Source organism: Coenobita brevimanus, chromosome 57 (genome assembly GCF_032717465.1).
Source record: "Coenobita brevimanus isolate Jiangsu-jjx chromosome 57, ASM3271746v2, whole genome shotgun sequence".
NCBI classification, from domain to species: Eukaryota; Metazoa; Arthropoda; class Malacostraca; order Decapoda; family Coenobitidae; genus Coenobita; species Coenobita brevimanus.
Genome location: NC_137010.1, coordinates 5042025 through 5069687, shown reverse-complemented (window position 1 = coordinate 5069687; position 27663 = coordinate 5042025). Strand labels below are relative to the sequence as shown.

The window sequence follows — 27663 nt, the reverse complement described above, 5'->3', positions numbered from 1 at the left end:
TGACCATCGGAGGGGTAGTGTTCGCCGCCAAGATGCCCACACCGAAAGAGGTAACGCTGGTCGTAATCGTTAAATTATGTTAGTGTTTCTCATTCCTTTTCTTTTTGTAACTGTTTATGTTCACTCCTCTCTCATTGTTTATGCTGTCATTGCTCCTTTCTCTCTTGCATTTCCCTCCTTCCTTTCTATTTCCTCTTCCTTCACTTCCATGTTCCTTTTCCACAAAGTTTCAATTGTACGTAAGTGTAACCAACTTTTTTTTTTTTTCAGCCACTATGCAATCTGAGTGTCAATTCCGACTTGTTGAGAGGTGAACGAAAACCACAGGATATTCTAGTATGGATGAGTGTTTGTGGAAGGGTTAAGTGATTGCTCAGAATGTTTAGTGTTTTGTTGTTACGCTTCGTTTATCACGGTCATTTATTTATATTTGTTCTGCGTACCTGCGCGTGTGTGTTTATGTTCGTTTTTTCTTTTTTAATTGCGTGTGTATGCGTGCGTTTTTTTTATTGCATACATAATATACAGTCTTGGTTTTCCTATGCTTTCGTTCGTTTTATTGTTTTATGATGTTTACATTTTGTGTTTGTCACTAATTTCATCTTAAATGTTAATTCCTATTTGGTTGCTCTCTCTCTCTCTCTCTCTCTCTCTCCGACATCCTTCGATTCTCACTCCTTCATCTCACATCCCCATCCTTCATTCTCCCTCCTCCATTTCCCCATTTCCCTCTCTCCTCCCTTAGCTCCTCCCTCCCTCCCTCCTCCTTCCATTCTTCCCACAGTGTAGAGACGTCTCTACACTGTGATTCTTCCCTCTATCCTCCCCTCCCCTCCATACTTCCTCCCTTCCTCCCCTTTATCCTACCCATCTCCTTAGCCCCTCTGCCCTCATCCTTTCCTCCCTCAGTCCCTCCTCCCTCCCTCCATCTGCCCACATCCCTCTTCTCCCGTCCCCTATCCTTCCTCCATCATCATCCTCTCCCTCCCTTTCTAGCTCTTGCCTCAACATATATACGTTCTCCTCTCTCTTCTCCCCATATCATTTGCCTCTCTCTCTCTCTCTCTCTCCACTACCCTCCTTCCATCCTAATATGCTCATCTCCCATCACCTCACAGTGCCTACCCACCAGATTTTGTCCTTCCCAATAACCTTCAGTCTGTCTCAAATTCATGCGCTTCTCACCATCATTTTCTCTCCTACTCAGTCTCTCAAAATCTTCACTCAGTCCAGTTACATCTTTCTCAGTCGCTCAGTCCTTTATGTCTTACACTGTCCAATTAAATCCTACTTAATCCTTGCCATCCGCATTAGTTTATTATTTTTTCACGTTGTCCCATTTGATCTTCATTGTTTATAATCCCACGCCAGCTAAATCCTACTTAATCCTTTATAATCCTCATTTATAACCATACCCAGTCCTGCATAATCCTCTGACCCAGTCCCTTATCAGTTACTAAATCCCTTGTAATCCCACTAAGTCCTCAAACTATTCAATCCTTAATCCTTTACCACCTTTACCAGTCCTCTGCCTACCTTATCTAATTATATTTTTAATCTTTTATAATCGTTAATCGTATTCTAATTACACTTAGTATTATATAACTTCCCAGTCGTATTAATCTTTCTTCTTAATCTTACGCTCCTGTAATTCTGCTCTTTACAGTTCACAGGCCTTTTAAAATTAACTCAGTTTCATGTATTTTTTTTTTTAACGTTATTGGTTATGGTTCTCTCTCTCTCTCTCTCTCTCTCTCTCTCTCTCGTATCAGGTATCGAGGATGTTTGTTTTGCTTCATGCATGTTTCTCCAAGCACGTGCGCATGTGTGTCTGTATACTTTGGCTTGGATAACGGCATGTGTGTGTGTGCGTGGTGTGTGTGTGTGTGTGTGTGTGGAATAAGATGTGTACACTCACATGAGTGTTTATATCCATTTGAATAGATGTTTATGTGTTTCTACGATCGTTTGTGTGTGTGTGTGTGCGCGCGCTGAGTTGTTTGCAAATATGGTACTATGTGATTGCTTAAGGTTGTGTGTGTGTATGTGTGTGTGCGCTTGCAGTTTGCAAATATCATGTTTCCGTGAGATTCTGTCTTGTGTGTGTCTGTGTACGCGCGCTAGCAGTTTGCATATACTGCGTGATTCTTTGAGGTATGTAAGTGTGGGTGTTTGTGCGGGCCTCAGTAGCCTAGAGGTACCAGTATGATCGTATGTATGTGGTACTAACCTGTGTACATGTTTCGTGTACGTATATTGCCAAGTGGGTGTTGCCAACTGGGCACTATGGAGTACGTGTGTGTGTGTGTGTGTGTGTGTGTGTGTGTGTGTGTGTGTAAAGATAGGATTGCATATTTTTAGTGTACCATGCCCCCTGTTTCTCTCTCTCTCTCTCTCTCTCTCTCTCTCTCTCTCAAAAAGAAAATGGATGTAGGTGTTATGGTACGGTATACTGTTTCAATATCCCGTACCTTTGCTTAAACCCTATTGTATTTTTTATTCCATCAATATTTATCTTTTCAGCTGCGCGTTGGAGTTAAAAGCGTAAGTGGTTTTGGATTCCTTGCTCACGCACTCACTCACTCACTTTTGCTCCCACATGCGTGTTTTAAGCGTTTATTCTCGTACTGAGTGACTCCCACGTTCTCTCTCTCTGTTTTCCTGCATTCCATTTTCCTACCCTTGCATTTCCTCGCTCCATACCTTCCTTCCTTCACTTCCCTTCCATATTCCCTCCTTCACTCTTGGTTGTCCTGTTTCCACCATCCTTCCATATCTTTCCTTCATTATTTTCATTTTTTCATTTACTTCTTTTCTTTCCCTGTCGTTAACTCACAGAATACTTTGTTTAATTATTATATCCTTGTAACAGCCACGAGAGGACCAGCAGATCTGTTGCCGTTTGCATTCTTTTGTATTTATGTCCTTCACTCCCTTCTTCACCATCTTCCTCCCATCCCACTAGACTTTCCCTCCATTTCCTTCCTTCTCTTTCCGTCCTCCATTCCTCATTCCTTCGATCATCCTTTCTTCCTCCCTGCCATTAACCTTTCCCTCCATTTTCCCCCCTTCCTCCCCCCTTCTCTTTTCTCCTTCCCTCCGCTTTCTCTCCACCCACGCCGCCCTCCCTCACACACGCATACCTTTTCCCCTTCACTATAGTCACGAAGTTTGGCCATCGACGCCATTTTGGAGTCAGCTGTGGGCAGGTGGAGTGGGTTTGGTGTTTGTGTGGTTAGGAGAGAGAGAGAGAGAGAGAGAGGGCGGACGCGGAAATTTGAGTAAAAAGGAAGTTATATGAGAGAGAGAGAGAGAGGTAGGCGGAAGCGGAGATTTGAGTAAAAAAGGAAGTTACGGTATATGAGAGGGGGGGGGGGCGGAATAAGAGATTTGAGTAAAAAAGGATGAGAGAGAGGGGGGGACGGACACGGGTATTTGAGTAAAAAAAGAAGTTATGAGAGAGAGAGAGAGAGAGGTGGGCATACAAAGAAAAAAAAAACTTACACACACACACACACCTCCTCCTCCTCCTTCTCCTCCTCCTCCTCAGCTTTCCCCACAGTTGATACCAGAATGGTGAAATAGGCCCATATATTTTCTGATTACATTACCGTACCCTATTTCTAAATTGGCATGTAATTGTGATCAGCTTTTTCCCTGCTATTGCTCGCATGACGGCGATTTTAATATTCTTGCTGCTTCTTGTCAGTTGTATCAATTTTCGGAAAGCCCTTGCGTAGTAGTTTTAGTAGAAGTAGTACCGGTAGTAGTAGAAGAGGTCCCAGGTGCGTCTGAATGTGAACCCCAGTGGACTGCGGGATGAAGTTCCTCCACGTGCAGACCACACCATTCTCCTTTGGGGGAATAGGAGGACGTGAGGGATGATTGTTAACCAGGCAGCTCCACCGCCATATTATATCGGTGCCATCACGTGAAGACATTCCTCTCCAGTTCCCTCTCGTAGTGAAAGGGTTAAGAACGGTCTCCCGTAACCTCTTCACTAAAAGAGATCTCCCGTAGCACCTCTTCCTAAGCGATTTATTTTGCATATTTTACTTGACATTCTCTTGTGTTATATATATTGTTTTCAGATCGACATACAAGAGGATATTAGGTGTAATGAGCAGAATAAATCGGTGTGGAAGAGGTGTTACGAAATTTCCAAAGCCACTTAGAATACGGCCTTGATAGTAGCAAGACTAACAAATGACGTCTTAGTGTGGTGTTACTTAAAACAGCGTGCGTGTTTTTTTAATTGCTTGTGTTTGTTTTACTTAGTAATGTGTTGGCTTTGACCAGTGTGTTTTTATTTCCTTGTCTTGGTGATTTTCAGGTTTGTGTGTTTGCGAATGTGTAAGTTTTGATTTTTTTTTTTTTTTTCCATTTTTTACTTGATTTAATGTGCTGGTGGACTTTTAATCAGGTTTGTGTTTTTGTGAGTAAGCCCTTCAGTCCGATGACGTATTTTATTTCCTGCCATCCCGAGACGATTTTCTTCAGCTTGGACGGTAGACCTGGACATAGCTTTGGTGCGCGTCCACACGTGTACTCAAACAGTGTTGGCAACATGTAAGCAACACAGTAACGAACATGTTGCAAACATGTTGGGAACAGCAGCGTCCAGATAATGTTGGCAGTATCATGATGAAGTCTCAGCTGCCTCGAATGGACAATTATCCCACCGCCTCTGCTGCCAGTGTTCGAAGCTGTACTGAAACATGTTTGCATACGTCCGTCCAAATACCCCCGCAAGCATGTTCCTGAACATGTTGCCAGCTGTGTTGCCAACATGTGTTCGATTATACGTGTGGACGCACCCTTAACACCGCCACAAGAGATCCTCCCTAGGCTGAGTCAGATCGTCTGGTTATGGACTGAATGGTAAAGGAAAAAAAAAAAAAAAAAACACGATACGTCGGTGCTGCCTGGAGAGGGACGCCTTCGTGTGGTGGCATTGATATGACCAGGCGGCTCCACTGCCTGGTTGTACAAACGTCCCTCAGCTCCCTATCCCCAGAATTGGAGGATGATGGGCCTGGGAAACGGGAACTTAAGCCTGCAGTCCACCGAGCTCAGTGTGAACTTTAATAACAGCAACACACAGCGTCATCGGACTGCAGTGGTAAAGGAAGTTTGTGTGTTTTGTGATTTGAATGTAAATGTTTTTTTTTTTTCCTAATACTTTAATGTGCCAACTAATTTTTTTTTATATTTTTATGTTAATTGATGTTTTGAAATGTTAGGTTTCAAAAAATGTGGCTATTTTTCGTGATCTTAGGAATTTAACTCCAGCATATTATCTGTGGATGCGTTTGTGTGTGTGTGTTTGGTGGTGTTTTTTTGTGTTTAGTTGAACATCTTAATGTTTTAGGCCTGTTTTTTCTGTCCACTTAATTTGTTACGGCGTTTTGTGATACGTGTTGGTGAATGTGTTTTGTTCGTGTTTTTTTTAATTTTTACTTGATATTTGTTGTGTGAAACATGTTCGTAGGTGCGCTTTTTGTGTTTGTTTCATGTTTCCTTGCATTACCCCACACCTCTTATCCTTCCATCTGTCTGTCAGTTTTGTATGTCTGATCTGTCAGTCCATCTATCTACCCATCCCAATTTTCTTCTTTTCTTTCCAGTTCTTCATCTTTTATGTTTTGATTCCGATCTTTACATCCATCTATAACGCAAAATATATGCAGAACATTTTATATATATATATATATATATATATATATATATATATATATATATATATAGACACACACACACACACACACACACATATATATATATATATATATATATATATATCGATTCAGGAAGTCAGGCTATATCATTAATTTTCCATTCTTCACAAACTTCCGAAACAGCCTTTTTTTTTTTATTTTTTTTATTTTTTTTTTTTCATGGTAAGTGCTGCTGTGTTTTTCTTCCTGTTCCTTTCTGTGTTGTTTTTGTTTGCATGTGTTGTTGGAGTCTGCATTGTTAGCGTTTTTTTTGTTTTTTTTTTTTTTTTTTTTTTTTTGCATGTCTTGAGTTTTGTTTGTTGTGACGTGGATGAGGTTTTCTTTTGTTTTGCATTTTGTTTTGTTAATGCTAAACCCTCCCCTCCCTTTTCCCTCCCTCCCCTTCCCTCCCCATTCCCACTTCCCTTCCTTCCCCATTCCCACTTCCCTTCCCAACCTCCCCACATTCCTCCATACCACCGTCTTTCCCTTCACCTTCCTCCCATCTTCCTCATCTTCACTCTTCTTCCCGTCCCCCCAATTCCTCCACTCCTACCCTATCCTCATTCCCCCTTCGCCCTTCTCTCTCTCTCTCTCTCTCTCTCTCTCTCTCTCTCTCTCTCTCTCTCTCTCCACCTTCCTTCATCTCACTTTCTCCAACTCCTTCCTTGTACACCTTCCCCTCCCTTTCCTCACATTCTTTCATAATCTTCCTTCTATTCCTCCCTTTCCCTTTTCTGCCGTTATTGGTACCACTTTCCTCCTTATCTATCCCTCTCCGACCTTCCTTATCACTCCTCCACCTCCCTCTTGTTCCCCACTCCTCCTCCACCTCCACTTACCTCCCCCACTCTCTTATCCTGACCCCCTTCCCACTCACCCACCTCATGTTTCTCTCCAACTTTTCCCTCCTTGCCACACCCCTCTCCTCCCTCCCACCCACTTCCTTCCTCCTCCTCCCTCACATTTCCCCATTTCCCTTTCTGACATCCTCCTCCACTCCTGATTCCCTCCTCCCCGTTTTTCCATTCCCCTCTCCTCCCTCCTCCCCCCCAACCCAGGAAGGAGATGACGGGCTGAGACAACCCCCGGAGAAAATCACCCACAGTTTCAACGAGGAGGTAACTTAATAAAAATAACCATTGATAACAAGCAAGTCCATTTTGTGACGTCACCGATGTAAATAATGGGTCGCCATTTTGTGACGTCAACCGTTGTAACCTGACCATCTTCTGACGTAAATACTAAACTGTCATCTTGTGACGTCATAGTTGTAAATAGTAGACCGTCATAAATATGAGGTCTCATGTTAATATGCCCTCATGTGACGTCACGATGTAAACTGAAAGCCATCTTGTATAAACGTCACAAGTTAACGAATAAGTGCATACTTGAACCCCACCATTGTAAACACTAGGCTGGAATGACAGTCAGCTGCTTTTCATGGCTAATACCGGTATGTTTTGTTGTAGGAAAAACAAGAGGCTTGGAAATCTTCTGCCCATTACTTTCCTTGTCTTTGGGAAGAACAGATTTAGTTGCGACAAGAAGCCAATTGTAAATGTGTTTGTCTTAATGCACCCTCCATCTTATGTGACGTTACATGTAAACAATGAGCCGCCATCTTTGTGTGGCATCAGTGATGTAAACAATGGGCAACCATCTTGCGTGACGTCACGAATGTATAAGCAGCCTTCATATTTCTTCAATAATTAAAGCTTTCTTGGCTTCCTATAAGTCTTGGCGGTGATTTCGGTGGTTGCTAACAAGCCTTTACTCCTAACTTTGGCCAAGTAAAGTGTTCAGTCAGATGTAGTTTTATTGGATTGTATTAAGGTTTTAAGATAGGTTAGGTTTGAATGAAGTTGGATGGAATATAGCACGTTTGTTTTAACCTGAGAAAGATTCCTAACCACTTTCTGCTCAGATGATGGCCAGGTGTATTGTGACTGGCGGCTTGAATTTGCTATTAACCAAGGGAACACACACCTCTTAAAGGCTTTGTCGAGTGTCACGCAACCTCGACAGCATTGAAGTTGTGGGAGTGGCCCAGTTCCATCAGACAAAAACAGACCGACTGTAGCTTAAGTAATATCAGATCAGGATAAGTTGTCAGGGCGAGTTAGGCAAGCTTAGTTAGGTCATGTCTAATTCGCGCTAAAGGGATTATTACATGCTCGATATTGATGGATTAGGTTAAGAGTAAGGTGTTTGATTCGTTTAGGGTAGGCCTTCTTAACTTTCGCTCTGTTACTTTCAGCAAGGTTAGATTTGGTTAGATTATGCATGATTTTACTTTGAATTGATCCAGTTAAATTGGTTCACATGGAGCCTAGTGAAATGATATCAGGTTTTCTTGGTTATTATCGATTTTCAACATTTTTATGCGTTTGAAAATGTTGCCCATAAGTGGTGTGGATTAGGAAAGTTTACGTGTCTAGAGCGTGGGTGTTATAGGTCAAAGGTCAGACTAAGGGGGTGTGTTTGTATGACCCCACACTCGCTCTAATAGGTACAGGTGGGGTCAGAGGTTTACCTAATATTCTACTGTGTCTGCTTCACTCTTAGGGCATGTCCGGCACTTTCATATTTGCACCAAGTCAACGAGAATCTTCTTTAGGCAGAGAACCATAGAAAGCCGGTCTCACACATATTAGCCAACAGAAGTGTAAAAATATATATATATATATATCAAACCAAGCCTCTCTCACCGTAGAAATATTAGCCAGCAGAGGAAAGTGAGAAGTAGAAGAGATGATATATGAGGAATACTGGTAACTAAGCCTCTCTTAGCTTAGGAATATTAACCAGTAGTGGGACGATAAAGCAAAAGTAGTGAAATATTAGGAACATTACCGAGTCTATCAAAGCACACGATTGTCGGCCAGGAAAGTGAAGTGAGAAGTAGATGAGATATTAGAAAAATGCCAAGTTTCTCAGCTCAGGAATAGCCAACAGAGGAAAGTGAGAGCCAGAAGAACATACGAAGCCTCTCATAGCTTAGTAATATTCGAGAGAGAGAGAGCGCATAGAAACTGCTACTCGGTCAGGGGTCATCGTGGTCATCATAACAGTGACTTCAAAACCGAGTAGTGTGAGAGTTCAAGTTGTTCAAACTGTTGTGTAAGGGTTTCATAATTATTCGACGGATCTGAATTTCTGTCCTCGTACATAGGTAATTTACGGACCAGAAACCCCGGCAAAAATGAGTCAGGAATGAATATAAGGAAAACGCCCAGGAAATAGGAAGTAGGAATGAGTGAGGAGTGGTCGTTAGGACACCCACTGATACGAAACAAATTTTTCAGTCCACAGTTCAAGCTTTCAGAGGTTATTGGCTTGATTTTCCGGATACATAGATGGACGTGGCTACATATCATCATCATCATCACCACCACCACCACCACCACCACCATCCCCGTTTTCCATTTTCCCATTGTCATAAATGTGGGGCGTGGAAAAGGAAAATTTGGAGAGCTGCCATCAGAATACCTGGTGAATTATGGGCCCCACCGCCAATCATCCGTATTTCACGCCGTCCGTATTCCCAGATCCATTTTATCACATCTGTTGCGTCGTTTGAGGGGTTGCCTACGTTGATTGCCTCATGAAAACTATTGTGTATGCGAAAGTTGTAGTGAGGATGTGTGTAGGTGGAAGATGAGGACGGGTATCTTGTTTGGTGTGGTTCTGAAAGTGGTCCTGTTCACCTACACACCTACATATTAACGGACACACTCACACCTGCATGTACACCTGACATACTGACCACATAACCTGTACATTCATGCACCTCGTATAAACAGTCTTACAACTACGTATTCGTGTGTGAACGGGATTACACACACTGGTCATATCTCTATCAGTCTGTCTATCTGTCCACACACACACACACATAGATTACTGACATACTGGTATCTAGTTCTTCACATTTATACACAAGGCCAAACCCCTTCATGTGTACTTCAACTCACGTTTTGAAAACATGCATACCTGTACGTTTTTTTATACATTATACTCATACAGACCTGTACACGGTTAAGGTCTGTGCACACTCATTTACGCTGCACTGCACATAGATTGTCAGATAGATTCGGTGGATTTACAGACACATAGGTTTGAGAGAGAGGAAAAGTTGTAGACTGATAAAAAAAAAATTGTTAGCCATTACCTTTGTATTTCCAGTTGCGATAGTGGTGGTGGTAGTATTTGTGATGTTGGTAATGGTGGTAGTTATGGTAGTGGTGTTGGTACCAGCAGTGATGTACTGTACTAGTGATGGTAGCTCTGATGGTGCTAGTGGTGACGGTTGTGGTAATCATAGTAGTGGTGATGGTGATAATAATGGGAGTAATAATCATGATCTGTTTCATATTGTTTCACCTCGTAATACTGAATGATTTTGATTACAGCTCAGTGCGTTTTAAGGTAATTGGTTCACTTATTCTGACAATTAATATAATAACACACCTGCTTACCTGCCCCCCTACCAACTTACCTATCTACCTTTGTCCACCCAACCACTTACCATATAGCCTAGTCTTCCTGTCTACCAACCGAACTACAGATCCTACTAACTGCTATCTACTTACTGTTTACAATATGCTGTTATAGATATCAGTAGACTATTTTCTTCGTCTCAAGCTATCTACTTGTATCTATCAGCCTGTTCTTATCTAATCTATCGTGTCTTTTTTTTCGCGTGTTAATTGTTCTGTATTTTAATTGGCCGTTAGTGTAATTGCTCGATATAATCAATACTTACTGTGCTTATTTAATACTTCGACGATTACTTTAGCCCTTTCTTGACGATGACGCCTTTTACCATTTTATTCTTGCTATTTCTGGGCCATTTTATGCATTTTTATAATCTGGGCGAGTTAAATACAGCTTTATTAATCCTTGACTACTAGAGCTGTATCCTAAGCTCAGTAAAATCGTCTGGTAGTAGCAATGGTAAGGTAATAAAGACGCCACCATATTGAAAGGGTTAATGGATGATATAGCCAGTTATTCTTGTGTTCATCCATCCATACATACATACATTCATTCATTTATCCATCCATCCTTACATCATTTCATCCATCTGTCCATTCTTCCATCAGGTAGTCTCTTTATCTATCCACCCATCCTTCCATCCACCCACTGATCACTTATCATTCAGCCTGACCTTTTTTTTTTTTAACCATTTTTCATTCGTCCATTCATCATGTCACCTGTCTTTATCATTCATTTATCTGTCCATCCATCCTTCCACGTATTCATTCCCTCATCCCGTCATCGTCCTCTCTCTCTCTCTCTCTCTCTCTCTCTCTCTCTCTCTCATCACATCTGTAAGGTGTTCACCGACACGTCATTGCAACACCCCTGCTACTATCATAACCCTATTTATCTGTCGTTTATATTTATCCATCTATCCATTCACGCTGTCGGATTTCTGGCCATCCACCCGTTCAGTCCATCCATCCATCCATTCATCCATCCACACATACATATATACATGCATACATTCATCGATATTTTTCTCCGTCCATCAGTTCATTTATACATCTTTTCATCCATACAACCAACAGCCAAAAACCTCTCACCAATCCATCCATCCATCCACTCACCCGTCCATCCATCCATCCACTCACCCATCCATCCATCCATCCACTCACCCATCCATCCATCCATCCATCCATCCATCCACCCATCCATCCATCCACCCATCCATCCATTCACCCATCCATCCATCCACCCACTAAGCTCTATCTTACCTATTCCAGTTCTTCACCATGGCCACCCTGTGCTTAGCGTCAGCCTTTGCCTTCTTCTGCTGTCCTATCTTCATGGAGCGGCCGCAGCAGTAAGGTGAGCGGGGGTGTATGTAGTAGTAGTAGTAGTAATTTTTGTTGCTGTAGCCCCAGGTTCGTCTCAAATGTGAAGACTACGGACTGCAGGCTATAGTTGTTGTCCTCTTTCAGTTGACTATCCTAATTTCGGGGAGTAGGGAGGGAGATAAGGGACGTTTGTATAACCGGGCAGGGGAGCCGCTTGGTTATATAGGTGCCACCACATGAAGGCGTCTCTAGCACCACAAGGGTCGTTAAGATAGAAGATCGTTTTTTTTTCTAAGTTCCATTCTTCTCCTTGAATACGAGACAACAATCGAACTTCCACCCCAATAGTACTGCTGGGGGAATGGGCACGAGGGGGGAACAGACTTAAGGAAAAGGAGAGAGGTGTTGAGGGGAACTGGAGAGGGGGGTGGGGGTGGGGGGGAGAGAAGGCGGTGGTAGAATTGGAGAGAAGGCAGTGGTAGAATTGGAGAGAAGGCGGTGGTAGAATTGGAGAGAAGGCGGTGGTAGAATTGGAGAGAAGGCGGGGGTAGAGTTGGAGAGAAGGCGGGGGTAGAGTAGGAGAGAAGGTGGGGGTAGAGTTGGAGAGAAGGCGGGGGTAAAGTTGGAGAGAAGGCGGGGGTAGAGTAGGAGAGAAGGCGGGGGTAGAGTAGGAGAGAAGGCGGGGGTAGAGTAGGAGAGAAGGCGGGGGTAGAGTAGGAGAGAAGGCGGGGGTAGAGTAGGAGAGAAGGCGGGGGTAGAGTAGGAGAGAAGGCGGGGGTAGAGTAGGAGAGAAAGCGGGGGTAGAGTAGGAGAGAAGGCGGTGGTAGAGTAGGAGAGAAGGCGGGGGTAGAGGAGGAGAGAAGGCGCTGCTAGAGTAGGCGAGAAGGCGGGGGTAGAGTAGGAGAGAAGGCGGGGGTAGAGTAGGAGAGAAGGTGGGGGTAGAGTAGGAGAGAAGGCGGTGGTAGAGTAGGAGAGAAGGCGGGGGTAGAGTAGGAGAGAAGGCGGGGGTAGAGAATGAGAGAAGCAGGAGGTAGATTACGAGAGAAGGCGGGGGTAGAGTAGGAGAGAAGGTGGGGGTAGAGTAGGAGAGAAGGCGGTGGTAGAGTAGGAGAGAAGGCGGGGGTAGAGTAGGAGAGAAGGCGGGGGTAGAGTAGGAGAGAAGGCGGGGGGAGAGTAGGAGAGTAGGCGGGGGTAGAGTAGGAGAGAAGGTCGGGGAGAGTAGGAGAGAAGGCGGTGGTAGAGTAGGAGAGAAGGCGGGGGTAGAGTAGGAGAGAAGGCGGGGGTAGAGTAGGAGAGAAGGCGGGGGTAGAGTAGGAGAGAAGGCGGGGGTAGAGTAGGAGAGAAGGCGGGGGTAGAGTAGGAGAGAAGGCGGTGGTAGAGTAGGAGAGAAGGCGGTGGTAGAGTTGGAGAGAAGGCGGTGGTAGAGTTGGAGAGAAGGCGGGGGTAGAGTAGGAGAGAAGGCGGGGGTAGAGTTGGAGAGAAGGCGGGGGTAGAGTTGGAGAGAAGGCGGGGGTAGAGTAGGAGAGAAGGCGGGGGTAGAGTAGGAGAGAAGGCGGGGGTAGAGTAGGAGAGAAGGCGGGGGTAGAGTAGGAGAGAAGGCGGGGGTAGAGTAGGAGAGAAGGCGGGGGTAGAGTAGGAGAGAAAGCAGGGGGTAGAGTAGGAGAAGAAGGCGGGGGTAGAGTAGGAGAGAAGGCGGGGGTAGAGTAGGAGAGAAGGCGGGGGTAGAGTAGGAGAGAAGGCGGGGGTAGAGTAGGAGAGAAGGCGGGGGTAGAGTAGGAGAGAAGGCGGGGGTAGAGTAGGAGAGAAGGCGGGGGTAGAGTTGGAGAGAAGGCGGGGGTAGAGTTGGAGAGAAGGCGGGGGTAGAGTAGGAGAGAGAGTAGGAAGGAGAAGAGATGGTGTGGAGGAGAGAGAATAAAGATGGAAGGGAGTGGAGGAGAGAGAGAGAAGGTAAAGGGAGGAGGGAAGGTAAGACAGAGGGAGGAAAGGGTTTGGAGAAGTGAGGGAGAGGGAGGGAGGATATAATGTAAGGGAGATGGAGAGGGAGGAGGAAAGAACAAAGGCGAGTGAAGGGGGAGAGGGGTGAGTGGGAGAAAGATAAGTATCAAAGGAAAAAAATTGAGTGGGGTGTGAGAGGACTTGGTGGAGAGAGAGAGAGAGATTTGTAGGGAAGTGAGTACCTTAAAGAGGAAGTGGAGAGGGAAGGTAAAGTGAGAGAGAGAGAGAAGGGGGAAGGTTGGCAAGAGTTAACCCTTCTATATTCTGACTACACTCTCTTCTTGCTTTCCTTTTATTTTCTCTAATTTTACTCACTCTCCCACCGCGTTACTTCCTCTTCCTTCCGTCTCCGTCTTGCACATTCTCTCTCTCTCTCTCGCTCCTGGATATATACCGTATTTACAGTATATATATATTTATCTACTATATCTGTCTGTCCATAACTATGTTTATCTATCGCTACCTACCAGCCTGCCTACCTGTCAGTCCATCTATCTCATAAAACACTAAAAGACAAAACCTTTATTTTCAAAGTAAGTAGAACTACACGAAAGAAAATAAAAACAGGTTATTTCTCTTCCATTAAGTATTTTCCACAATGCATCCTTCAGATATCAAAGTACAATGTTTCTCTTTCAAGTAAGTGAAGGAAGGAGAGGAAGACTTACGGACAGTGTGGTGGGGTGAGGTGGCTAGAACAGTGTTGAGAGGGATGGGGGAGTAATGATATGAGAAACGAAAATAGAGAGAGACAGACAGACAGAGATGCTTGGGTATCGTTTTGTTAAGGCCACCTCTCAGGATGCGGGGTCAGGCAGTTTGTAGGATTTTTGTTTTTGTTTTATGTAAAGATTATTATTATTTTCATTCGCGCGCTTGTGTGTGTATCTGTGTGTGTGTGTGTGTGTGTGTGTGTATCTATGTGTGTGTGTGTGTGTGTGTGTGTATCTATGTGTGTGTGTGTGTGTGTGTGTATCTGTGTGTGTGTGTGTGTGTGTGTATCTGTGTGTGTGTGTGTATCTATGTGTGTGTGTATCTGTGTGTGTGTATCTATGTGTGTGATGCATGTTTATGAGAGAGAGAGAGAGAGAGAGAGAGAGATTGCACAGGGGTTAGAAGAGTAAAGGGAGAGAGAGAGAGAAAGGCATTACACAGATGTTAGAGTAGTAAAGGAAGGTTTGAGAGAGAGGGAGAGAGAAGGGGGGATTGTGGTGCTAAAAGTGTTGCAGAGAGGGCTCACATTGCACAACACATGTGGCGCAACACACACTCCTTTGTCTTGCAACACAACCACGGCACACATAACAACACTACGCAGCCTTGAGCTACCCTTCTGCAGTCCATCACCATTCTCCTTTTGGGGGACAGGGAAGTAGTTCAGGGGCGTTTGTATAATCTGGTAGTTGAGCCACCAGGTTATATCGGTGCCACCACGTGAAGGCGTCTCTCTCCAGTAACCCATAGTTAAGTAGTACAGTAAATATAGTAACTGGAGAGAAAGCATGATTAGGAATATTTTTGTATCATTCTGTGTAAAGGGAGGGAGAATGTTTGTATTTACCTGTATTAATGATTACTAAGAGAAACCAGGTAAAGTTAATAAGTAATGAGGATAATGATAATATGATGATGATGGAAATGATAATATGATGATGATGGAAATGATAATAATGATGATGATGGTGAAGGTGGTGGTGAGGAATGTTGTGAGCGAGCGGTGAGATGCAAGCGTATGTAATGTGATGATGTGTTGAGGACTGGTGTGAGTGAGTGGTGAGGTGTAAGCAAGTATGGTGTTTAATCAGTGGGTCCTTCTTGTTACCTATTCAGGGCACACGAGGTGAAAGTTGGCTACGTGGTCAGGTTAGATTAGGTTAGGCTAGGCAAGATGTGGTGGGGCTCAGTGGGTTAGGGTGGGTTAGAAGAGGTTAGGTCTGCTTTGTGTTGGTTGGGTTAGGTATGGCGGGGTTGGTGAGGTACGGTATCAAGTGAGCGGGTTTGGGTTGAGTAGGATGGGAGAGGTTAGGTTAGGTTTGGTCAGTAGGTGCGGCGGGGTTTGTGAGGTGAGGTTTGAGTGGATTAGAGTAGCGTATAGGTTAGGTTTGGATTGGATGGAAGAGCTTTGGTGAGAAGTTTTGGTTAGGTGAGGTTAGGTTTGATTTTGTTATAGATGCCGTGGGGTTATTGAGGTGAAATTCGAGTGGATGAGGGTACAGTAGAAGAGGCTAGGTTAGATTTGGTATGGGTTGGATAGAAGAGGTACTGTAAGGTTAGGAACTGTAGGATGGGTTTGCTTTGGGGTCTAAGGATAGATGAAGTGATGCGATGTTAGAGGTGGGATGTGGGTACGTTAGGGTAAGGCAAGTTAGAGACACTAGCACTTCTTCATTACTAGTTTATATCCGTATCTGCAACATGTATACTTTATTGTGTGGTATCTGCACTTCTTGTATCAGTTTTAAGAAGCTATAAATGCCGTACAAAGACTGTTAAAGAGTATTACACAAAATAAATCGCCAAGGAAGAAATGTAGTAAAGCCTTCTCATGAGCTGAATAAACTATGGCCCTAGAACGAGTTAGGTTCAGTTTACATAGAAGTGATTAGGGCAGGGTAGGGTGGAGTAGGTTAGGTTAGGAAAGATAAGGTAGGGTAAGATAAAATAGATAAGGCTAAGCTTGGTTAGATTAGGTTTATGAGATGAGGTTGGGTTTGGATTGGTTAGGCTAGACTTGCTTAGGTTAGGTTAGGCTAGTTTATTTATGTTCACACAAAAAAACACAGTGGAATAAAAACGTGTCAGGTGGGAAATAAATTGGCAAGGAAGGAGTGTTGGTGAGCCCACGAGGAACAGTGAATATACCTGCACATGTGCCGGACAGGTGTGTGTGTGTGTGTGTGTGTGACATATGTTTGCTCTGTTTAACTTGGCCTAAAATTGCCATCTGTCCATCTTGAAGGCTGAGCTGTAACGAGAGATCAACAGTATAGTATGATGCTAGTCACGAAAAAGCACAGTGGAAACGGGGTAGAGCCGTAGTGTTGCCTTATTTTGCCGCTGAACTACGGGTAACATGCAGCAGAAAGACGAATGTATTTACCAAGCTAAAGTGAACGAAGTATAGTGAGATTTTTAAGCCCCTGCAGCGCGATGACGTCATTTGTGTTGCTTCTTCTTGTTACTTTCAGACTATTTTATTCAACTTAGGAAAAGCCATTTGTATGATGGGCCTTAATGAAGGCTGTGGCCCATATTCTCGTCGGTTGAGGATGCTAACACCTTTTTCTGAGTGACTTATTTTTATTAGACCTCACTGTCCTCTTCTCTCTAAAATAAATCCATCCAGTATTGCCATACTCTGCATAAATAACGTACAAAAATATATTAACCTGTCATATTCAAAAAATAAAATCGCATGGGAAGAGTTGTTAGAGAACTTCCCTAACCAGGGACTTACATCTTACTCCCTTAGTTCGAAAGTCTTGAGTTGAATAAAATCGTCTGGTGGTGTTTAGACTGAAATTAAAATTCGTCATTATGTTGGAGGGGTTTATCTTAGTAATTTGTAAAATTATTATTATTATTATTATTATTATTATTATTGTTGTTGTTGTTTCTGGTGTGGGTAGGTTAGTGGTGGTGGTGGTATTGTTGCTGTGATGATGATGATGATGATGATGATTATTATTATTATTATTTAGATTATTTACGATTCAGTGCAAGCCCCAACACTTACCATTATCATATCGTTATACATATATCTCAGTCACCCGCTGCCTTCACAACTACCACTACAACCAACTACTTAAACTTGAACCACAACTCAACTACCAGCATCACTAGACTACCTTATTCACCACCATTGCTACCTCAACTACCACCATCTTCACCGAAACTACTACTGCCACAGCCATAGCTGCCACCTTCGTCTGCTACAACTACCACATTCAGCACTACCACAGCTACCATCCCCACTACCATAACTAACACTTTCACCACTACCACAACTACCACTTTCACCACTACCACAACTATCTTCACCACTACCACTTTCGCCACGACAACCACTGCAGCTGCTACCATACCACAGCTACAGCCATCACCAACCACACATCTCTCCCCACCACCCTCATCTATCACCAACCAGTAACTACCACCATTACCACCACAACCACCACCGTCACCAGTCACACAAGCAGTCATTACCCCCATAACATACCATCACCACCTCAGCTACCACCATTATCACCACCACACCTACCACAATCATCACCACCACACCACCACAGCGACAGTGGTTTGGTGGTGTCATATGGTGGAAGGGAAACAACAGGGCGTTCTGCTGGTGTCACGTGATAGAGGTGATGTCAGTGGTGTTAGGTGATACAGAGCTGGTGTCAGGTATTTGGTGGTGTCACGTGATGCAGGCTTAACCCCTCCAGTACACTCACTTTTTTTTTTTTTTGTACCGTGGTCAATTATTATTATTCTAATTATTATCATCATCATTATCATCATCATCATCATTGTTTGTGAGTATCATCATCATTTACCATAATCATCAACACCATTATTATCACCGCCTTTTTCATCATCATCATCAACAAATGGCTGTAACAGTAGGGGCAACGGGCCTGTTTTCAACCCCTTCATTACGAGTGGTTCCCCGTTAACAGAAAATAATCATCTACTGTTGTCATGAACCTATTAAAGAACGATCATAAAAGTGCTTAAATAATGTACTGTAAATTCTCCTAATGTACTACCCCATAATGTACTCAGGTAAGTACTGTTGTAAATTGTATGTAAGCAGGTACTGTACTTATCCACAGCGTATTACCCCCAGTCGGTTGAGGTAACTCCCAAACACCTTTTCCTAAGCGATTTTTTTTTTTCCTTATTACGCCTAACTCCGCGTCTGTGTTACATGAATACAAGTACTCCCAGTATCGCCACACTGCCGAAACAGCGTACAAAAAGTTATTAGCCAACCATGTCCAAAAATAAATCGGTAAGGAAGAGGTGTTACGGAGCCTCCTTAACCAACGAGAATGTGAGCCTGAGATAAATACTGCCCTTTAATGTACTAAATAAAATTTAGAGTACTTTTCCATGATCTACTGAGATATGCGAGTACTATGGATAAAAGTACTGATCCAAGATGTACTCAGATAACTAAAAATACTGTTACATAAGTTACTGTACCCAAGAAAACCGAAAAGTACTACTACATAATGTACTGAACGAAAAATAGTTACCCCTAAAGAAGTCACATGAAAGTACTGATCTGTAGTGTACTAAAACATCGACTAGGGTACTTATCCCTAATGTACACGTCACAAAAGTACCCAATTGTAATGTACTTGTGTCAAATGTACTCAGGTCATAAAGTACTTAACTATAATGTACCCAGGTCGTAAAAGTACCTAACAAACGTACTTAAGTCATGAAAATACTTAACTATAATGTACTCAGGTCATAAAAGTAACTATAATGTACTAAAGTCATGGAATACCTAACCATAATGTGCTTGTCATAAAACAACTATAATGTACTCGTCGTGAAAGTACATAACTATAATGTACTAATTGAAAGAATAATTAACTATGATGTACTAAAGCCTGATGATTGTGCACTTGGCAACCACCTTATTACATTGTACGGTCACTCACCTCATGTTGGCACTCTCTCTCTCTCTCTCTCTCTCTCTCTCTCTCTCTCTCTCAAAATACACACAACAATTGGTGTAGTGATAATGAGGTGAACAGAGGCAGACCATAACAAGAAGGAAGAAGGATTAGGCAGGAATATGAGGTGGGAGGTGATTTTGGATGGAGTTGTGGCTTGTGGATAAGATACAGATAATTTCTGATTATGTGAGCGGTTGTGATGTGAGTGGGAGAAGGAGGGGAATTAGACTAAGAAAAAAGAAGTAGGAAGGTGTGAGAGTAAGTAGCTTGGATTTGGACTAGCATCGAAAGCGTACTTGAAAATTGCCGAGTGGACGAACTAGCGATAGAGCTCCCGCGAAGAAAGCAAAAATTTCATAGTTTAAGTTTCATTACTGGTAGCTAATATGCTCGGCTTTGTGGTAAATAATTTTTAAACGTCCATTGGTGAATTTGTGTACTCTACATTTTATTCTGAAGTCACTGCAAAGCTAAACGTACGATGATCAGCCCCTTGGACCAGCGGAACGTGAACCTGGTGGACTGCTGGCTGAAAGATGCCTCTCTGCAGTCCACCATCTACCATTAGGGGAAATAGGGAGGAAGATGAATGTTTATATATCCGAATGGCCAGGATTAAAAAAAAATGGAGTGGCCAAGACTCATTAAAGTGGCCTAAAGAGAACTCAGAATTTAAGTTAAACAGTGATAACAGACGCCAAACCTACCCCACTAGTCCGCTGCAGGAACCAAGATGGCGGAGTTGGCCGTGGGTTTACTTGACACCTGTTTTACCGCCAAGTCTGAGGATGGTTGTTTCCCGGCATCTTGGGCTAAATAAACTCTCTCTCTCTCTCTCTCTCTCTCTCTCTCTCTCTCTCTCTCTCACAGCGGGAAAACTAGTAAGAGCAAGGGTGGTCATGGTATGTTGGCTTTTGACCTCCTCATAGCTTTCTCCCACTATCTATCCTCACTTTCTACCTATCTGTCAGTCTTCTAATAGTTTATCTATCTGGACCCACTGTCTGTGTTTTTGCTTATGTTTTGTCACACTCAATATTCTCTCTCTCTCTCTCTCTCTCTCTCTCTCTCTCTCTCTCTCTCTCTCTCTCTCTCTCTCATGCCACTCTTCAACGTGGATGCTGTTTGCTCAAGTCGAGAGTCATTTGTTTTGCTTGGCGGGGGGAGGGGGGAAGCATGGAGGAAAGTGTATATTTTTGACGACTGCAGCATTGTTTTACATACAGCAGTTAGGGTACTAGTGTTGATGTGAATATGGTACGTTTGTTTGTGTTTGGTGGTTAGTGCATGCTGGGAGAATGAGAGGGGGGTGGGGGGATTATAATTTTTGTACCGTATATGCAAAATTTACAAATCTTTCATCATTCCTTTAGATTATCCCATACAATGAATTACAGAAACCCAACTGTATTTAATGACTGTCACCTTTACCCGTAATGACTGATCACTGTATAGTATTGAATATTCATCACTATAGTACATTAATCACTTTAATTTTGTATATTCATCGCTGTATAGGTTTGTAAATTCATGCACATCAGGAGCATAGGGGCTCGGGGCTCAGCTGATTAGTTGTCATTAAACAAAAAGGGTGACCAGCAATGTTCCCTCACTGGTATTGTGTGAGGAATAATGTCAACTAACCCCTTGGTTTTTACCTTTATGAGCCACATTTGCATGGAGTGAATCAACCCACTAAACCACTTGTAACTCATTTTCGGGTTAAATGGTTACCACCCTCAGTTATAAATGGTTTCCTTGAGTACAGGAAGTCATTTTGCTTGTCGCTCGGTGTAGAGTCGCCAAGAAGTAGCAGTACTGTACAATGAGTCCATGGGTGGTGGGCCAACCTGACCCGTTCATGATTCTGTAGTGGTATATCTTGTAATTGGGATACTGTAATGTAAACCATTGGCCGTTTTGTAATGTAAGGACATGATTGTATATAGGTTTTGTAACAGTGTCATTACTATGAACTGTACACACTTGTATCTTGGTGTTCCTTGCCACTGACATCCTTATTTGCATTTGTAAGCCTGATTTTCTGTTCAATCCAGCTTTGTACTGTGCATCATAGTGTTTACCTTGGATTCCGATATGCATTTTTGTAACCCCTTTATGAATCTCGTGAGCTTTTTTATCGGTAACCCATTTTGCCACTCCATTAACGATCATCATTAGGATTTTTGTACTCAGCTAGGGGTTCTATTTATTTTTACTGGCTTAGAGGTTGGAATTATGTATTGTTTTTCTCACACATGCTTTATTGTACAGTACCATATCTCTTAAAGTCTTTGGTACTCTTTAACCTGTTTCTAACCAAACATTTAGTATTTCTAATTACATCATTTGTAAATGTTACAGTATAGAAGCTTGTTAAGAAAAAATACAATAATAGCTTCTGCTGTATCAGATCCAAAATTTGTGGTTTAACCTTCCATAGTGCACTATTCAGTCTGCAGTTCATCATTTCAGAATGCTAGTTGTGTCATTTTGTACCCAGGTTTAATATAAATGGTACAGTTTAACTTGAATGTTTTGAAATCTTCTCCATTATCATCATCATCATCATCTAATCTTGTGTTGCTCCATGAGGAGCATAGGAGCCCCGGGCTAGGCAAGTTGGTATTGACATTTAAGATGAGTGACCAACCCCGCTTATCCCTGAGTGGAATTACGTGAGCAATAAACCCCAACTACCCCTTTGATATAAACCGATGCAGGATCAAGGCAGACTAAGCCACCAGGTGCCATAGTTATATGGGTACCACCCAGCATAGTAAATGGTTTCCTTGTGCACAGGAAACCATTTGGCTGTTACTCAGTGTAGTCACCAGTAGACGGAAAGGAAGAAGAAGGAAAGAAGGACATAAGGGGAAGGAAGGAAAGAAAGAAGAAAGAGCAGCCATCTGAGAGCAGCACTACATTGAGTGAGTGGGTGGTGAGTGCAGCATTTAAAAAAAAAAAAAAAAAAAAAAACGTACATTTTATTCATTCATTCATCATCCAGTCCTACGTTGCCCCATAAAAAGAGTAGGAGCCCGGGGCTGGGCAAGTTGGTCCTGACATTTAAGATGAGAGTGACCAGCCTCATTCATTCCTGAGTGGCATTACATGAATAATAAACCCTAACCACTCCTGGGATATAAACCTTCACTGGCTTATACCGATTGGAGTGCCATAATTACCCACTAAACCACCAGGTGCCATAATTTGGTTATATGGTTACCACCCAGTGTAGTAAATGGTTTCCTGGTGTACAGGAAACCATCGGGCTTGTCACTCAGTGTAGAGTCACCTACAGGCAGAAGGAAGAGGAAAGAATGAAGGAAAGAAAGACAGAAGAGGGAGTGTAAAGTCTCCCACAGGGAGAAGGACTAGGAAAGAATGTCAGAAGAGGATGGAAGGAAAGAAGGATGGAGAGGCAAGGGCAGACACCCGAGGGCAGCACTACATCGAGTGAGTGGATGGTGAGCACCCCCACCTACCACACTAATATCTCAAAATTTTAAGTGAGCAACTTTGCATCATTGCTTGGCTAAGTATCAGTCTGCAGTTAGCATCATATCCACTTTATTTTTTTCTCTCTGTCCTTCCTTTGAAGTCTGCAGTCTGTAATTCTAACATATGATTTTGTATTGCAAAGTGCAGTTCATAAACTAAGTATCAGTCTGCAGTTAGTATCATATCCACTGTATTTTTTTCTCTCTCCTTCCTTTAAAGAGTACAGTTTGTAATCTTGACATATGGTTTTGTATTGCAAAGTGCAGTTCATAATGCCAGGCCATAAATGTAGTTATACTTCCGTTACTCTAATGTGGTCATATTTTATCATATCTCCATCTTGAATGCAGACTTATAACAGTACAGTATACGGGACAGTACTAGATTATGATGATGCTAGTCACAAGAAAAAAGAAAAAAAGTGCTATGAAAAGGATTTTGAGCCTTATCAGTTATATCTTCCACTAAACTATGTGAAATAAACTCCAATTGTACAAAAATGGGGGCTGAGTTTAAGTGATAGAAGTATGGTAGGCCAGTGCCTTAGAGTGTAGCTGTAATCTTGTGTTCGTAACTGCTAAGCATTTTTACTGTACAGGGTGCCTTTGTGGTGAATGAAACTGTCTCAGGTTCAACCACAAAGCAGACATGGGGTTGAAGCCGGCTTCAGCTTCATTCATAAAGCCATGGTTAAGGTCGGGGCATCTACTTCTGCTTTGCAATTTTCCAAGGGCTTCGGCTTCAAAGCCAAGGGGCTGGCCTCAGTCCCAACTACTGGCTAAAGCAGGCAGAAAATTTGGTACAGGAACAGAATATGTGTACGATGTATGGGACAGTGGAAACAATACCTCTTAATCCTGCAGTAGGATCATGATGTGAACAGGTCTAGAACGTAATGGGATAAGCAGTGTTCCCTACTACACTAGTATCAGGAAGTTTACTTGATATTTGGCCTTGGTTTCTTGATTTTCTAAGGGTGCCAGCTTCGGTTTCGAAGCCACATGTCTGCCATAAAGTACATATGTGTTAGCACTGTATTGAAAAAGTTATGTATACAATTATGTGTTGCCATGTCTACAGTGTTGTGCTGTTATTATGTGTAGAATCTCTGAATTTTTCCCAGCTCCTGTACTGTACATGCATATTTGTATCCCATAGTAATTTGTCTGCAAGTCTGAATACTGTTTTCACCATAATGTACAGTTTTCATTTTAACATTTAATTGCCAGTCTTTTTGTTTTTCCATCCATCCATCATCCAATCCTACATTGCCCCATGAGAAGCGTAGGAGCCCAGGGCTAGGAAAGTTGGTCCTGACATTTGAGATGAGAGTGACCAACCTCACTCATCCCTGAGTGGCATTATGTGAGCAATAACCCCAACCACCCCGTGGGTTCTAAGTCTTAAATTCCCTTATCTTCGTGTCTGCATCTTTGTGTTCCCAACCCTGCATTATGTATCCTTATGTTTGCAGTAGCCTTTTCCCAGATTGGCAGTTTCTCCCCCCAGTTACAGTATTGCCTTATTATTTTTTGTTTAATTAGTTTTTTTCCCAAAGATTTGTTTGTATCTCTGTAAGACACATCTGTAGTTTTGTATACCATAGTCTGCAGTGTGTTCTTCCAATAGCCATTTAGTTTAGCAGGCACAGTGGAACTGCCTCACGACACTGCTGGGTATTTATAACCTTGGCAACGAACCACCTGTTGGTATGAGTAGAGAGAGGCCGGCTCAGACGACCTTGTGTGTGTATGTATGTGTGTACCCCCCCTCCCCACCCCTCCATGTCTCACTCTAACACTGCAATGGGAAAGGTAGCAGAGGAGTGATGGAGAGTGAAGAGTAATTGCCAGGATAACTGATTGTGGGAAGAATGGGTTGTGGGTACTGAGTATTGAAAGTATGGGTTATGAGCATTGTTAATTGTGTTATATTACTAAAGGATGAATATAACAAAAGTGGGTGAGATGGTTTATGAATAATGGATGGAAATTGATTGTGAAAAGTTTGGATTACAGGTACTCTGTATGCTGGGAAAATTGTTCATACATATTGGTAGGCAGACTTCCTTTCTTGCATGGTTCAGCCTTTTTCCACTTGATGATTGTTTTCCAAGGTGTCAGCCTCCTGCAGCATTCAAGTTCTCTAACTCTGAGGTCCCCTTGTAAGACTTCATCTCATGCCTTCCGGGTCTGCCAGTGGATTGTCCCTTATGTGTTCAGGTCTCTGCAGCCCTTCATATAGTTTCTTTCACACATACTTTCCTCACATCCAAACCGTTCCAGCCAACCAGTGCACAAAGCTTCACTAACACCTCTAGTGGCCAGAGCATCCTCTTAAACCTTTACACGTTGTTCTGTCTCTTAGTGTAACACTACATATCCATCTCACCAAACTAAACTCAGTTCTTTCCATATCTTCATGCTACATTGCACTATGCACACATTAATCATAGGTTCCCATTCATATGCACAGAGCCCCCATTATTGTCAGTAGGAGCAAGCTTGTACTACTTCCGACTCTTGCAGTTGAGATAGATTCTACATCACCATCTCCTGTGCTAATAATATCAAAGTAGCAGCACATCAACACACTAAAGAGTCACATCTCCAATATCAGTTGCATTCAACCAAATTACATGATCTCCCTCATGTAAAGCACACTAATAATTGTGTATACCATGCAGTCTACCCTTCACACTGCTTCATCAGTACTGTACAGTATACCCGTCCTCCACAAACACGAAGTAAAATGGAGTTACTTATCAACCCCCTACCTGCCTACAGCACAAGGCCACAGTTTGATGTCCAACAGTGAACCTCACTCCACCCCACTGTTGATTTCTTGCTCTTCCTTACACTCGATGTTTTACTCTCGTAAATGGGGCATCCACCCACGAGCCAAACTTCACTGTCAGCCACATAGGAACATCAGTTCACTGCACAGGGCAGCTCTGCAGGCTTGGTTGCTTGTTTGCAGTTGATGGATTTGCTTGATCAGACTGTGGTACCACAACAACAAACACAACTCTCAGATTGCTAGACTGCATACCACCCCTCCAGTTCCTAGAGTTGTCAATAGCACCCTCATTACTACAATATGAACTGTCAAACCTAAAATGCTGAAATCCAAAGGTTTCATGGAAAATGGAATATAGTATTTGGGAATGTACAGTCATATTGATAACTAATCAGGTATCTCAGAGTCACTCTTACCGCCTCCTTTGAAACATTTTTACACCTTCCTATTCTTCATTCATTTGCTCTCACAGCTTAATCATGCTGTATTTTCTCCAGTGAGTCATCCAGCAGGGTAACAACTACATTCTACCCAGTATTGAAAGTTTCAGGTTGTCTTCCTCATTCCTTTAGAACACGCGGATGCCAAGTCTGTTGCGTACTTTGGGGGGTGGGGCTAAAAATACACCATAATAAGTAGCAGGCATCTGGAGGTTGACTCAGGCCGTAATATGCTCATTATTAGTTTGATCTGTTTTGTAAGGGAGCAGATATGCTTGTGGGGAATATTTATGACTAACTGCTGTGTCTGTATGAGGTATACTTTGTTGTCCCCATCAATATATAAAGTAGTCAGTATTTGGAAATGAATAGCAGTGAGAAATTATTTCCAATTCAGTTAGTTTAAAGCAGTATTGCACAGTACATTTCAAGGAGTGAATTACTGTCAGTATACAGTATAAAGCAGTATTTTTCAACCAGTGTATGCCAAAAAGAAAATTATTAAATGTATGTTTTTGACATTTTCCGAGCATGATAAAATGTTAACAGAAACCTGGGAAGCTTTTTATTTACCCCAGACTTTTCCAGGAGTCGCCATGCTGAGGCAACTGTGATACTTCCTCTTGTGTTGCCATGGTGACTGCAGGCAACAACACTCATAATCTGACGATGACGACTGCCCTCGTGAACACTCAAGTAAAGAAGAATTCAGAGAAGAGATAAGAGGTATGAAGAGACGCAAAGGAAGCAGAAAAATGCATTAGAATTAGACACAGATACCAGTAGAAGAGGCATGGAAAGCAGGAGAAAAGCAAGCAGGGAAGGGACAGCGCAAGCAGAGATGTACTGACTTAAGTCCTCAAGGGGCCAATATTAGTGCTTTGCCGACAGGAGAGTGTGCTGACAGTACTGTGCGTCTTGACTATAGCTATGCAAGATTCTAGATTTATTTAGGTTCCAAGTTATCTGTGGGAATGTAAAATAACGGTAATACAAAATCAAAGTAATATATTCACTTGTAGTGTATTTAAATTCCAGTTTATGGGAAAAAAACAAAACAAAATCAAAATAATATATTTACAACTAGTTAGTGATCTCTTACTACAAAATATTCAGTTTTATATTTGAACAATTATGTTGTTTTAAAGAATCAAAACTTTGTAATATATTTACATATATATATGGAGAATATTATGTTGCATGTTTTCAAACCATACACCATACTGTAGCTGACCATATTCTCATATACTGTACTAAAGTTTTTCCCTTTTCAAACTCTCTCCTAGTCCTTCTAGTGTGTTATAATGACAGCTGTTGTTAGTGGACAGTATGTCCACTAACTGACCAAGTGCCAAAAATTAATCCATACATAATTCACAACTTCATATATTTAAACAAAATGTACAAAGCAAAACAAAATTCATGTATGTTTTAATACATTTCCATGTGTTGGAAGTCATTAGTGCAAATTATACAGGTAAATCATCCCCCCCCCCCCTTCTTTTTTTTTTTTTTCCCAAAACATCCTCTGCAACATAACCAAGAGTACCGGTATTGTATCGATAACTGCCAGTTTACATCCAGAGCTTTAATTGTCTTGTAGTAGTTTTTCATGTTTATAGTCACTTCTTTTATTGTGTGTACCCACATTTTCCTCTGCTCATTCATTGTTAACTATTAAAATGTCGTATACCTT

The 27663-nt window shown here is 42.4% G+C and overlaps 1 long non-coding RNA gene across 1 annotated transcript; it reads left to right on the top strand.

Annotated features, from left to right (window-relative positions):
- LOC145402066 (uncharacterized) lies at positions 1-27663 on the top strand. Its single transcript, XR_013897705.1, has 4 exons — positions 1-50; positions 2524-2544; positions 11486-11570; positions 26556-27663. It is a non-coding gene; the product is annotated as an uncharacterized LOC145402066 (long non-coding RNA).